This window comes from Botryllus schlosseri, chromosome 15 (genome assembly GCF_051294905.1).
Source record: "Botryllus schlosseri isolate E-star chromosome 15, Bs_hap1, whole genome shotgun sequence".
Classification (NCBI taxonomy): domain Eukaryota; kingdom Metazoa; phylum Chordata; class Ascidiacea; order Stolidobranchia; family Styelidae; genus Botryllus; species Botryllus schlosseri.
In genome coordinates this window covers 4,068,737-4,082,048 of record NC_137250.1, presented here as the reverse complement: position 1 = coordinate 4,082,048, position 13,312 = coordinate 4,068,737, and positions in this window count along the sequence as shown.

Sequence of the window (13,312 nt, the reverse complement as noted above, 5' to 3'; positions counted from 1 at the left end):
TCTACAAAAATGTGTTTGTATTGCTGTTCATAGTAGCGATATCGATTTGAACCTCCAGAATAATTGTCATCATGTAACCAAACTAAGGAAAGTTGTTGTCAATTTGTATGATGTTCACTGACTGCGTACTATAGAACTAATTGTGTAACGCACACGATCAGAGAAATTGGAAATTTTCCCATTGTCATTCGTCACAATACTCGGTCACTAAAATACGTTACTTGGATGTGATTGAATCGCTGGTAGTTAACTCGATAAATCAAACCCCTAAGAAATTTCACTCACTCATTAGATAATAAACAGTGTCGCCTAATCGGTGTGGGTCGCTTTTTATAAATACAAATCATACCAGGTCATCGCTGATAATTAACTCGGTAAATCAAAACCCTAAGAAATTTCACTCACTCGCTGGATATTAAACAGTGTCACCTAATCGGTGTAGATCGTTTTTCTAAATGTAAATCATATAGGTCCAACAGAAAAAATGTTCACCCACTCGGAAATGAAACCAATGTGTTGGTCTCCATTCGATATTTTGTTTGGGTCAAATACTTTGCAATGAACACATTTGAGTGGTTGAGCTTTACATCATCAAGCTGTCGTTTGTAAATCAAGATTTCGGTAAACTCGTAAATGTTTCATTTAACTAACCGACATTTAGTGATTGGTGAACATACCAAACGATACACATCCACCTCGAAATACTCCGTTGATCGTAATTTCCATCATCGTAATAATCGAAGTACATTTGTGTCGAATTCGTAACAACCGACTTTTCTATGACATGATAAATTTTTGACAAGTTTAGAAGATTGGTACATATCGCAAAAAATAATATACCATTCATATTGATACTGTTACTCCGTTGATCGATATTTTCAAACGAACCGATTTTCAAACGAGTAAAATTTATTATTTGAGTTGTTCCGCTTACTATATTTAAATGTTAACTCATCCATCTTTCCAAACCACAACGAACAACGATAAAAAGTATGCAATCAAACACAACATGTTCTACTTTTGTAGGACACTAATTATTATCTCATTTCATACTAAGTGTATAAGAAAGATGTTCATGACACACGAAAATATTCGATATTCCCATGCTACGAACCTGTACAATGATTGGTGGGGCTTTCAAACTGTTTCGATATCACAAGAACTTTATTGCCTGAATGGTTGTTCATGTATCTTAATAATCAAATAGTTCAACACAGAACTAGTACGAACAGAAACATCAGAGTTGTTTACACAAAAGTTTGTATGCGTGCAGTATGCGAATACCATGTGTAAGTCGAGCACAGTTGCCGTATCCATCTAAGTTTAGTTAACACAAATTCATTACAACGGAGCCGTGTAAACTTTCGTGAAAGAAAAGCATACCCACTTCGCGAGGGTTCTGTCAATGTCATAACAATAAACCAGATACTCCAACAACACAGTACATATGTTTTCTAGTCACGGTCCCTACATCTTTCACAAAGATCAATCTACTTTGCTACCGAAAAGTGCCGAGTCATCGCATGATTGTCCTCACAACAAAACAACCAGTAGATAGAGCTGTATTAAAATTTTCCTAACGCTTTGCACACCAGTGACAAATTGTTTAGTGTAACGAGTTGTTGTTCAGCGTCAAGTCTCCATGTTGAAGCGTACATTAAACAGCGCAATCCAATTAAAACCATGAATCTATTTTCATTTCCTCACAAACTGCCACATACAGATAAATAAATTTTATTTTCCCAAAACATACTTGTAACCAATCGCTTTCATTAAACACACAACACCATAAAAGTATTTACTTTCTACAACGAAGACATTCCGATGTAGTCAAGAAATATTTTTATAAATCAAAATCATCGACTTCTGTTTACGGCGTTAGTGTGTGCATGTCATACATGTGGGGTCCGTATTAAAATGCAAACGACACGACTGAATGTAAGGAGATAGAAGTCTATCGCATAGATTTACATGTGGTCTTCGCTACGGTTTCAAAAAACGAATCATCTCTTTTGCATTGATCGAGACCGAGCAAGTTAGTTAATGACCATGACTGTGTTTGTCATATGCGAATAATAGGGTTACTGTCAAATCTACATACAACAACCTTCTGGCACTCATAATAGCAATTTCATTCTCGCCCTTCGTAATTGTATACTCACGACAAGTATATTGTACAACTCGACAGCTACGTTTAACAAGACCAACGACACTGAGCCCACGACGTTTACCTATGTAAAATTACCACTTTCACTTGACAGTCCATCGTTTACCTGACTAAACATATCACTTTCCTTTGGAGATCTGACGTTTACCCAGAGTAACAAACCTTTTTCGCTTGGAAATATATTTTTTTCCCTGGGTTACAAACCTTTTTCACTTGGAAATATATTTTTTCTCTGATCAACAAACCATTTTAACTCGGTAGTCCGTCGTTTACCTGAGTAAAAATATCATTTTCACTTGGAAAAATACTTTTACCTAGAGTAACTAATCATTTTCTTTTAGAAATATATTTTCTCCCTGGGTAACAAACTCTTTTCGTTTGGAAAACTATCATTTACCTGAGTACCAATACAGTTTTCACTTGGAAATCTATCTTTTGGTAACAATACCATTTTCATTTTGAAATCTGACAAACACACCTGACAATTTGATATTTTTGTATATTGTTACAACGGATAGCGACAAAATATACACCAACATCAACTCCAATACATATGTGTAATCGCATATTCACTTGTGCTGATGCAACTCATCAAAATCATCGGTTACCCACATGCAATGTGCTGTTGTACATCGACGTTTATGTTTTTGGAAAATTGGACAATAGGCTTCGATAGTTCTGTGATGTCCGGGCTCGTGCTTTGGATTTTCCAGAGTCAAAATGTCTGAATAAAACACCTCCTTGACGATGGTTGGTATGTGGATAACGGTGTTCGGAAAACGGTTGGATTTATGTCACCCATCGCGATAACAATTCCAGGTCGAGTTTTCCCCCGCGTGTTTACTATATTGTGTCTTTATTGGTCATGTATGTCTCGACATTCAGTTTGAAATCGGAAACCCTGATAAAGTATGTAACCGGATCCGGATATCAACTCTGAATCGATAAACCAATGAACAATATTCAAAGTAAACACCCTGTGTTTCCACGAAAAAATACCATCCAGACATACGTCGCGCTTGTTTGCCCACATCAGTATACGCGTAAATGGGGGTGTGTGACATTGCATGCAATGTGTTGGTATACAAACATCGATCCACAGACATTATCATAGCCGGTAGTTTTGATGTAGATCGAATGTCATCACACCCGATAACAATGTCATACCAATAAGCCACATTGCAATGACTCTGAGTCCGCGCTATTACATCGATATTTCGGCACCGTTCACTGATTTACTCGATGGTGTTATCGTGTTGTAACATTACAAGATAGTCATGGCCCTATCTCCGGACAGACCACCCAGACCAATTGGATACATCAGTCAATATCCATCGTGTTGTCGACACCGAAGTTTTCTGCTGAGACTGCAGCATTTGACCAAGGTGAACTATTGAATCACGGGTGCTCGAAATGATTGCGATCAGTCTTTCACACGATGCATGGATGTCACTACCCCCACATAACGACTCCAGATAAATTTCGTGAACAGTGATTCTGCAAATCTCGGACTGATACTGTGATCCAGTAAGGTGTGTTTCTGTGGAATGAAGACTGCAATCGTACACCACAATAGAACACTACCTCGCGACTTCACACGCAATCATAAAACACATCATCGTAAGGGTCCAGTTCGTCCGGTGACATTTCGAAACGGTCGTCGCCACAAGAGATCGGTATCACTTTGAAACGACATCGTCACAAGTCTATTGACGTCGATTCTGTTGGTCATGTCAATCCGTTTCACAATCCACCGTTTTTCAACTCCCCACACCATAGTGTTACGACACAGACAAGAAGCGTCGGTGGAAATAATAAAACACGGAAAGCAAACTTTGGTGTTATTTGACATGGATTTTACACCCGACGAACCTTACATTCGAACGATGCATTGGAATGACGCTTGTATTATTGACGTAGAAGGAACAGAAATGTATCGATTAATTGGTTTCGTACATATCCAACAAAAACCAGGGTATGTGATTGTGCGTGGTTCGCATATTCGACTGTGAACGCTCTATTGGTATACGCTGTATAGTTCACTTTCACCGTCGTGCGAATAACCCATGTTACGGTTCCATGTTTGTGTGTCTGTATGTCATGCTTCAGATTGACTCAGAGTCATTGCAATGTGGCTTATTGGTATGACATTGTTATCGGGTGTGATGACATTCGATCTACATCAAAACTACCGGCTATGATAATGTCTGTGGATCGATGTTTGTATACCAACACATTGCATGCAATGTCACACACCTCCATTTACGCGTATACTGATGTGGGCAAACAAGCGCGACGTATGTCTGGATGGTATTTTTTCGTGGAAACACAGGGTGTTTACTTTGAATATTGTTCATTGGTTTATCGATTCAGAGTTGATATCCGGATCCGGTTACATACTTTATCAGGGTTTCCGATTTCAAACTGAATGTCGAGACATACATGACCAATAAAGACACAATATAGTAAACACGCGGGGGAAAACTCGACCTGGAATTGTTATCGCGATGGGTGACATAAATCCAACCGTTTTCCGAACACCGTTATCCACATACCAACCATCGTCAAGGAGGTGTTTTATTCAGACATTTTGACTCTGGAAAATCCAAAGCACGAGCCCGGACATCACAGAACTATCGAAGCCTATTGTCCAATTTTCCAAAAACATAAACGTCGATGTACAACAGCACATTGCATGTGGGTAACCGATGATTTTGATGAGTTGCATCAGCACAAGTGAATATGCGATTACACATATGTATTGGAGTTGATGTTGGTGTATATTTTGTCGCTATCCGTTGTAACAATATACAAAAATATCAAATTGTCAGGTGTGTTTGTCAGATTTCAAAATGAAAATGGTATTGTTACCAAAAGATAGATTTCCAAGTGAAAACTGTATTGGTACTCAGGTAAATGATAGTTTTCCAAACGAAAAGAGTTTGTTACCCAGGGAGAAAATATATTTCTAAAAGAAAATGATTAGTTACTCTAGGTAAAAGTATTTTTCCAAGTGAAAATGATATTTTTACTCAGGTAAACGACGGACTACCGAGTTAAAATGGTTTGTTGATCAGAGAAAAAATATATTTCCAAGTGAAAAAGGTTTGTAACCCAGGGAAAAAAATATATTTCCAAGCGAAAAAGGTTTGTTACTCTGGGTAAACGTCAGATCTCCAAAGGAAAGTGATATGTTTAGTCAGGTAAACGATGGACTGTCAAGTGAAAGTGGTAATTTTACATAGGTAAACGTCGTGGGCTCAGTGTCGTTGGTCTTGTTAAACGTAGCTGTCGAGTTGTACAATATACTTGTCGTGAGTATACAATTACGAAGGGCGAGAATGAAATTGCTATTATGAGTGCCAGAAGGTTGTTGTATGTAGATTTGACAGTAACCCTATTATTCGCATATGACAAACACAGTCATGGTCATTAACTAACTTGCTCGGTCTCGATCAATGCAAAAGAGATGATTCGTTTTTTGAAACCGTAGCGAAGACCACATGTAAATCTATGCGATAGACTTCTATCTCCTTACATTCAGTCGTGTCGTTTGCATTTTAATACGGACCCCACATGTATGACATGCACACACTAACGCCGTAAACAGAAGTCGATGATTTTGATTTATAAAAATATTTCTTGACTACATCGGAATGTCTTCGTTGTAGAAAGTAAATACTTTTATGGTGTTGTGTGTTTAATGAAAGCGATTGGTTACAAGTATGTTTTGGGAAAATAAAATTTATTTATCTGTATGTGGCAGTTTGTGAGGAAATGAAAATAGATTCATGGTTTTAATTGGATTGCGCTGTTTAATGTACGCTTCAACATGGAGACTTGACGCTGAACAACAACTCGTTACACTAAACAATTTGTCACTGGTGTGCAAAGCGTTAGGAAAATTTTAATACAGCTCTATCTACTGGTTGTTTTGTTGTGAGGACAATCATGCGATGACTCGGCACTTTTCGGTAGCAAAGTAGATTGATCTTTGTGAAAGATGTAGGGACCGTGACTAGAAAACATATGTACTCTGTTGTTGGAGTATCTGGTTTATTGTTATGACATTGACAGAACCCTCGCGAAGTGGGTATGCTTTTCTTTCACGAAAGTTTACACGGCTCCGTTGTAATGAATTTGTGTTAACTAAACTTAGATGGATACGGCAACTGTGCTCGACTTACACATGGTATTCGCATACTGCACGCATACAAACTTTTGTGTAAACAACTCTGATGTTTCTGTTCGTACTAGTTCTGTGTTGAACTATTTGATTATTAAGATACATGAACAACCATTCAGGCAATAAAGTTCTTGTGATATCGAAACAGTTTGAAAGCCCCACCAATCATTGTACAGGTTCGTAGCATGGGAATATCGAATATTTTCGTGTGTCATGAATATCTTTCTTATACACTTAGTATGAAATGAGATAATAATTAGTGTCCTACAAAAGTAGAACATGTTGTGTTTGATTGCATACTTTTTATCGTTGTTCGTTGTGGTTTGGAAAGATGGATGAGTTAACATTTAAATATAGTAAGCGGAACAACTCAAATAATAAATTTTACTCGTTTGAAAATCGGTTCGTTTGAAAATATCGATCAACGGAGTAACAGTATCAATATGAATGGTATATTATTTTTTGCGATATGTACCAATCTTCTAAACTTGTCAAAAATTTATCATGTCATAGAAAAGTCGGTTGTTACGAATTCGACACAAATGTACTTCGATTATTACGATGATGGAAATTACGATCAACGGAGTATTTTGAGGTGGATGTGTATCGTTTGGTATGTTCACCAATCACTAAATGTCGGTTAGTTAAATGAAACATTTACGAGTTTACCGAAATCTTGATTTACAAACGACAGCTTGATGATGTAAAGCTCAACCACTCAAATGTGTTCATTGCAAAGTATTTGACCCAAACAAAATATCGAATGGAGACCAACACATTGGTTTCATTTCCGAGTGGGTGAACATTTTTTCTGTTGGACCTATATGATTTACATTTAGAAAAACGATCTACACCGATTAGGTGACACTGTTTAATATCCAGCGAGTGAGTGAAATTTCTTAGGGTTTTGATTTACCGAGTTAATTATCAGCGATGACCTGGTATGATTTGTATTTATAAAAAGCGACCCACACCGATTAGGCGACACTGTTTAATATCTAATGAGTGAGTGAAATTTCTTAGGGGTTTGATTTATCGAGTTAACTACCAGCGATTCAATCACATCCAAGTAACGTATTTTAGTGACCGAGTATTGTGACGAATGACAATGGGAAAATTTCCAATTTCTCTGATCGTGTGCGTTACACAATTAGTTCTATAGTACGCAGTCAGTGAACATCATACAAATTGACAACAACTTTCCTTAGTTTGGTTACATGATGACAATTATTCTGGAGGTTCAAATCGATATCGCTACTATGAACAGCAATACAAACACATTTTTGTAGATTTTCGTGTAGCACATACTTCGATATTATTGTTATGGGTTTTGTATTAACCAAGACCAGTTGCATAGAATCGATCCAGTAAAGACACCTCTATTTACTTTTTTGATGATCAAAGTCTTAGAGTGCGACCTCGTAATGTTTTTACATTTCACGCATTTTCGACAGAGAGTGTGAACAGAGTTTAACACAGATTAAATGACACCGCCCCGGAGCCCAATGTGGTATTTTCGTACTGCGTAATGTGCGTATGTTTCATTTCGATGTCGCAGATTCCGACAATAAAGTATTGCACCGGTTGTTAATCAGCAAACGAAATTGTTGTTTCATCTTTAGTTTGGTTACTGGAAACAATTACGTTTGTAAAATATTTTCTGATATCCGCGATACGCAGAGTGATATGTACCAAGGTGGAATAATTTTTTCAATCATGAACATTTCTGACACGCATAGTTTTACAACTCGATATGTTAATAACAACGGTACTGAAAACATTGTTGTTGTCATAATAACCTTTACCACAACGCCGGGTCTAATTAACACGAATAATTTAATAATCAAGTCATGATCAACTATTACATATGGTACATCAAAGTATCAATCCTTATGTTTACAGAATGGTAACTTTCGATATAACACCAGCGTTCGATTGTAAGAAATGAAGTCGCAACTATACGTTGATCAGACTTTCAAATCTCGTATACTCAAACATATTATGTTAATCTCAAGTCACCTGCAGCGGGTGGTAATTACATTTGTCTTACAAAATAGTAACGACTTTTACAGTTGAATAAAAAAATACGAGTTGGCGGACTAGCGATACAACCTAACTTGATATGGATTTTGGATTGTAGTGATTACTCGCGTAGTCTTGTCTACTTTTCGTAAGGATACTGTTGAGTTGGTTGGGTAAGTTACAAACGGATTGACTTGACAAGGTTTTTGTATTTTACTCTTTTGTGTATGGCAAGATGTTAAAATGTTGAGATGTCATAGTGATAGTATTTCTGAAACTATCTTTGCGAAACGGAAAGTCCGATCGCGAATATAGTTGTAATATTTCATTACTTGTTTCAAATCAATGTGCGTATAATCTCTAAATATGCCTGGGTTGAAAGTTGTTAGCCATGTTTGTCAATCTATTTCAATTCAGACTATGTCAAAGTCCAAATATTTCATTTTGGATTATCTGGATTTACCTTTAGTACATCTCGCGAGTGGATTCCGACGTTGTACTATAACACTCTTAATAATACGGGTTCAAGGATTTTTAATCAACAATACCTGAATATTTTGGTAATGCTAGAGTTGGCAAATGATTAGTTGTGTGTTTTTGTTAAGAGTTTAAATTCATGTTTATAAAGATAATAACTGTATAATGCACATACTTGTGATTCTTGATTCTTGTAGAGAGTTGGTATTGATTCTATAGGTGTGAAAACAGCGGCGCGGAATGTGCGAATAATTCAATGTGGCTGAAGTTGGTGTCAGCGATATTCAAGTTACGTTCGAATCAACTGATCGCGGTAAATGGATTTCTCAGAGGATAATGGTTGTGCCGAATCAACACATTCAGATACGAATCAACTTGGTTTGTGTAGTGAGTTTCATTTCAAGTTGACAAATTAACACATTGATTGAATATTCTCATGATTCGCATCACGCAACCAAAGTCAACGTGAAACATATAGCGATCGCGAAAAGTATCAAATCTTGGATATTCAAGTCACCGTCTGCGACGGTTCTGTTATTCGGTGCTTATTACTTAATAGGTAATATTCTTATTATATCAGACTCGTGAAATCCAGTTCTGCACCAAACTACCAACATATTACATTGTAGCGATTGCGATGTATGTAACCACAAGCCACGAAAGATGGTTATGTCTGAAGCATTACCCTGTGAGTGGTTGTAGGATTTTAGAATTATTTCGCACCTTTTAGAATAAGCGTACACTTCACAAAGGATTAGGGTTAGAGTAGAAATAAGTGACAATTTGTCGCTATTCAAGTTACCGACACTGGCGGTCTGCAATTCGTTACTTATTAAATCTTACGAGCGAAATCAAGTTCTGTGACAAACTGCTTACGAAAATTTCACCGCGTGAGCGATCGATATGCCTGTAACACGAAGCCGCGAAAGATGGCTATGTCCGAGACATTATCTTGTCAGCGATTGAGGGGTTTTGCAAACTATTTCACACCTATTTGAAGTGTTAGTTTGTGAACGCGGCTATTGTTGATATTCGTATCGCCGTCTACGCCGGCACTGTGGTAATCTAATTGCCCAAACATTACTATGCGACTGATTCCTAGATTTAGCAAACTATTTCACACCCTTTTTGTTGAAAGTACGACATTCCGCCCGCAGCCTATACCCGAAAGTACGAATCATCGCCGCGTCCATAAGAATAACGATATATATTTGTCGTACTCGCCGTAATTTGGAATATACACATTAACTAAGGACCAATCGCATGACTATTTACTTGATACATATTCAACACGAAGTACGACATACCAACAACGAAGCCGCATGCGACCGATCCCTATACTGAAAAGGGTTACCGTGCCACCGGGAGGGGTCGAAACACCACTTCATCACCCTATAACTGGAACGTTAGCATGTCGCCGCACGTATACCAAAAAACATTAGCATGCCACCACGAGTTTTCACGTTAGCATGCGGCCGCCGCCTATACCCGAAAACGTTAGCATGCGACCGATCCCTATCTCTGTAACGCTATCATGCGACCGCACCCATAAGAAATAAGAGCCGCATGCCACCACGAGTTTCGCGTTATCATGCGACCGCACCCATAAGAACCCCATTACGAATCGCGACCGATCATACTGACTACTCACATATCCTACAACAGATGGTAGAGTAAAATTGCGCAATTCAAGGATGCGATGACAATTCAGGGATGCGATGACAATAGACACTTACGTGACCTTTGACACGAACCAATCAGGTTGCAGCAGAATGTAAACAAAGAACAAGGCCGGGCAAGCTTACTATGAGCTCTTATGGAAAAAGGTTGAAAAATGAAGGCTTTTAAGCAAATTTACGTTGAATTGGGGATGACTGGCCTTAATAAATAGTAATAGCGTAGAGCTAGTATGTAGTTGCAGCTTTCAGTCTAAGATGAACATGAATGGTGGTGAGTACGCATCAGCGTGCTGTGTCCGAATGCATGGTTTTTTGACGACTTTTCGGATTAGGCGATGATTGTTGTATACTATACTATAGGATTGTTGTAATGCATATTTTGAGGATTTCATAGGCTGCCGTTCTCGAGCGAAATTTTCAAGCATATCTCATGTTCAGAAATATATGCTATAAAATACAGCTGCTGCCACACATCACCATTTTGGTGTATTGATTATGAAACTTGAAAGCTATGGAGATTCTATCGAATTTCTGGATTTGCGTGGAACAGCACCTTCTTCTAACACCGCGGAGAAAGCTACGAAATATTTCATGGAGCGCTACGTACACGACTTAGGGACAAGGATTGAGGAGACAATCCACTCTTTGTGGAAGCAATATTCTAGTGAACAGCCAATGTTATCGCAACTTGCGGAAAAGTGAGATATCATACTCAATGGAAATACACGTTTTCAGAAAATTCATTATTGATTCGTCTTGCACTTGTAAGACAGGGTAAGTAAGGAAAAAGACATTTTTTCAGAGACTCCTGCAATAGATATTGTAACCATGATTTATTTTCACATTAGGTTCTGATATATGCTCTCATGCATATATGCATTGATTACGACAATCCAGCACCTGAAGCTACAAGGACTACATTGTGATTCGCATCAGCATCAGTGAGCTCGATCGTGATTGACAATCCATCTCTCGGCCGTACTCGCAACCGATCAACTCCTGCCTCAAGGTAGATTTTGGTGTATCTGGTGTCTTCAGTTTTATAACACTCCACCAAACACAAATAATCCTAGAACATTTTCACCTGGAGAATTGTTCATTCAACAAATTGGGCCTCTAAATGAGCTTCAATGCACACCACTGGAGTATAGTATGAATAGACATGCACTGTTGGTACACATTGACCATGTCACCGTGCAATTACGATCCGTAGCATGCTATTAGGCATTACAATATTCACAATGGAACTGAATTTGCACAATTGCCGAATATGTTGCGTCGGTCATTTTTAATTTTCAATCTTGAATTAGAGTAAGCAATTAGTCCATATTTGGTTAGTTGATACACAATGCTGGATAGTATGACACCAGACGAAATTTTATACTCCTTGATTCTTCCGATCAGCTGTTCAATATGAATACTTTTTCTCGCCATCTTCCTTGTTGTGGAACAGTCTGGCTCAGGCATTTGACGGTGTGCCAAATCATGTGCAGGAATATTTAAATCTAGATTCAATTTCTTGATTTCAGACTCAATGTGAATCCCTTTTCTGCCATGATAGCATTTTCTGGTTCACCATAGCTGAACTCCATCATTGTCTCACATTTCTTGTCGAATCCACATATTTCACAAATATTTCGATCTGAAATGGTCCCTGTGAACAGTTCCTGCACAAAAGTAACTCCACCACAATCCATCAATCCTTTCAAAGTTGTATGTGATTTATTGACAGTCAATAATCATTCTAGTTTTGAGAAATCATGAATGAATGCAAATGGTGCCTTTTTAAGAACCACATATCTACATGGCCAAATCGAAATCTAATGAAGCAGTTATATACGGTTGACCCAATGGTTTAATACTATGCTTACAGCAATACTATAAATTTGACGTCAGTAGGATAAGTCGGGCAATTCAGAAATAATTTAATGTAGTCTAGCATAAAATTTCAGCTTCTCCGCATCTTTTGACATTATGATGCTCCTCTGAGAACTGAACTTCACTAGCAATAATTGTCCGTCAATTTGTAATTTTCCTGGACGGGTTTCCTGTTTTGTGCTTCTACTTCTTCCAGAAATTTGATTTTCTTGCGTTTTATCCATCGACTTTCTCTTTCTGCAGCTTCATATAAGATATCCATCAAGCCTGCACAAAATATATAATATGTTTATTTTACAGAGCAACACTGCTGTGCACGCACCTATCAAGGCGTACTCGTCCGACTCATGCAACGTATCACCGCTACCAATTTCAACTATTCATCTCATTATTGAGTATATTGCTCTCAACAATTTCAATCCATTACACACCATCAAGCAACGAAAGTGGAGTGGAATAAAACGAGACACACACCAAGTCGATTGTGGCATCAAGTGTGACGGCATTTCAGATTGGACTCATTTTGAAACACAGAATTGTTTCATCTAAATTATGTCACGATTCCATATTTCTGGTAGGCCTACAATAATAGATATGTCATTTTATTAATAAAATGAGAATTCAGATGACTACAAGGAAGTCCACATGCCTTTATCCAGATTTTACATTCTTCCATGCATGTTATTGGCTCTGGGAAAGGTACAAGCGCCACCAGGAACGGTCTGGGTAGCCATCTCCAAGTTACACAGGCTATTAGCGCTGTGGTTATCCGGCATTTGTCCTGATTGATTCAATACATGAGCTAGAACAAAAAATGACGATTTCAGCTGGGAACGGATCATGTTGCCTAACATATATCATATTAATATGATCATTGAATATGCAGACAAGTGTCCAGTGTAA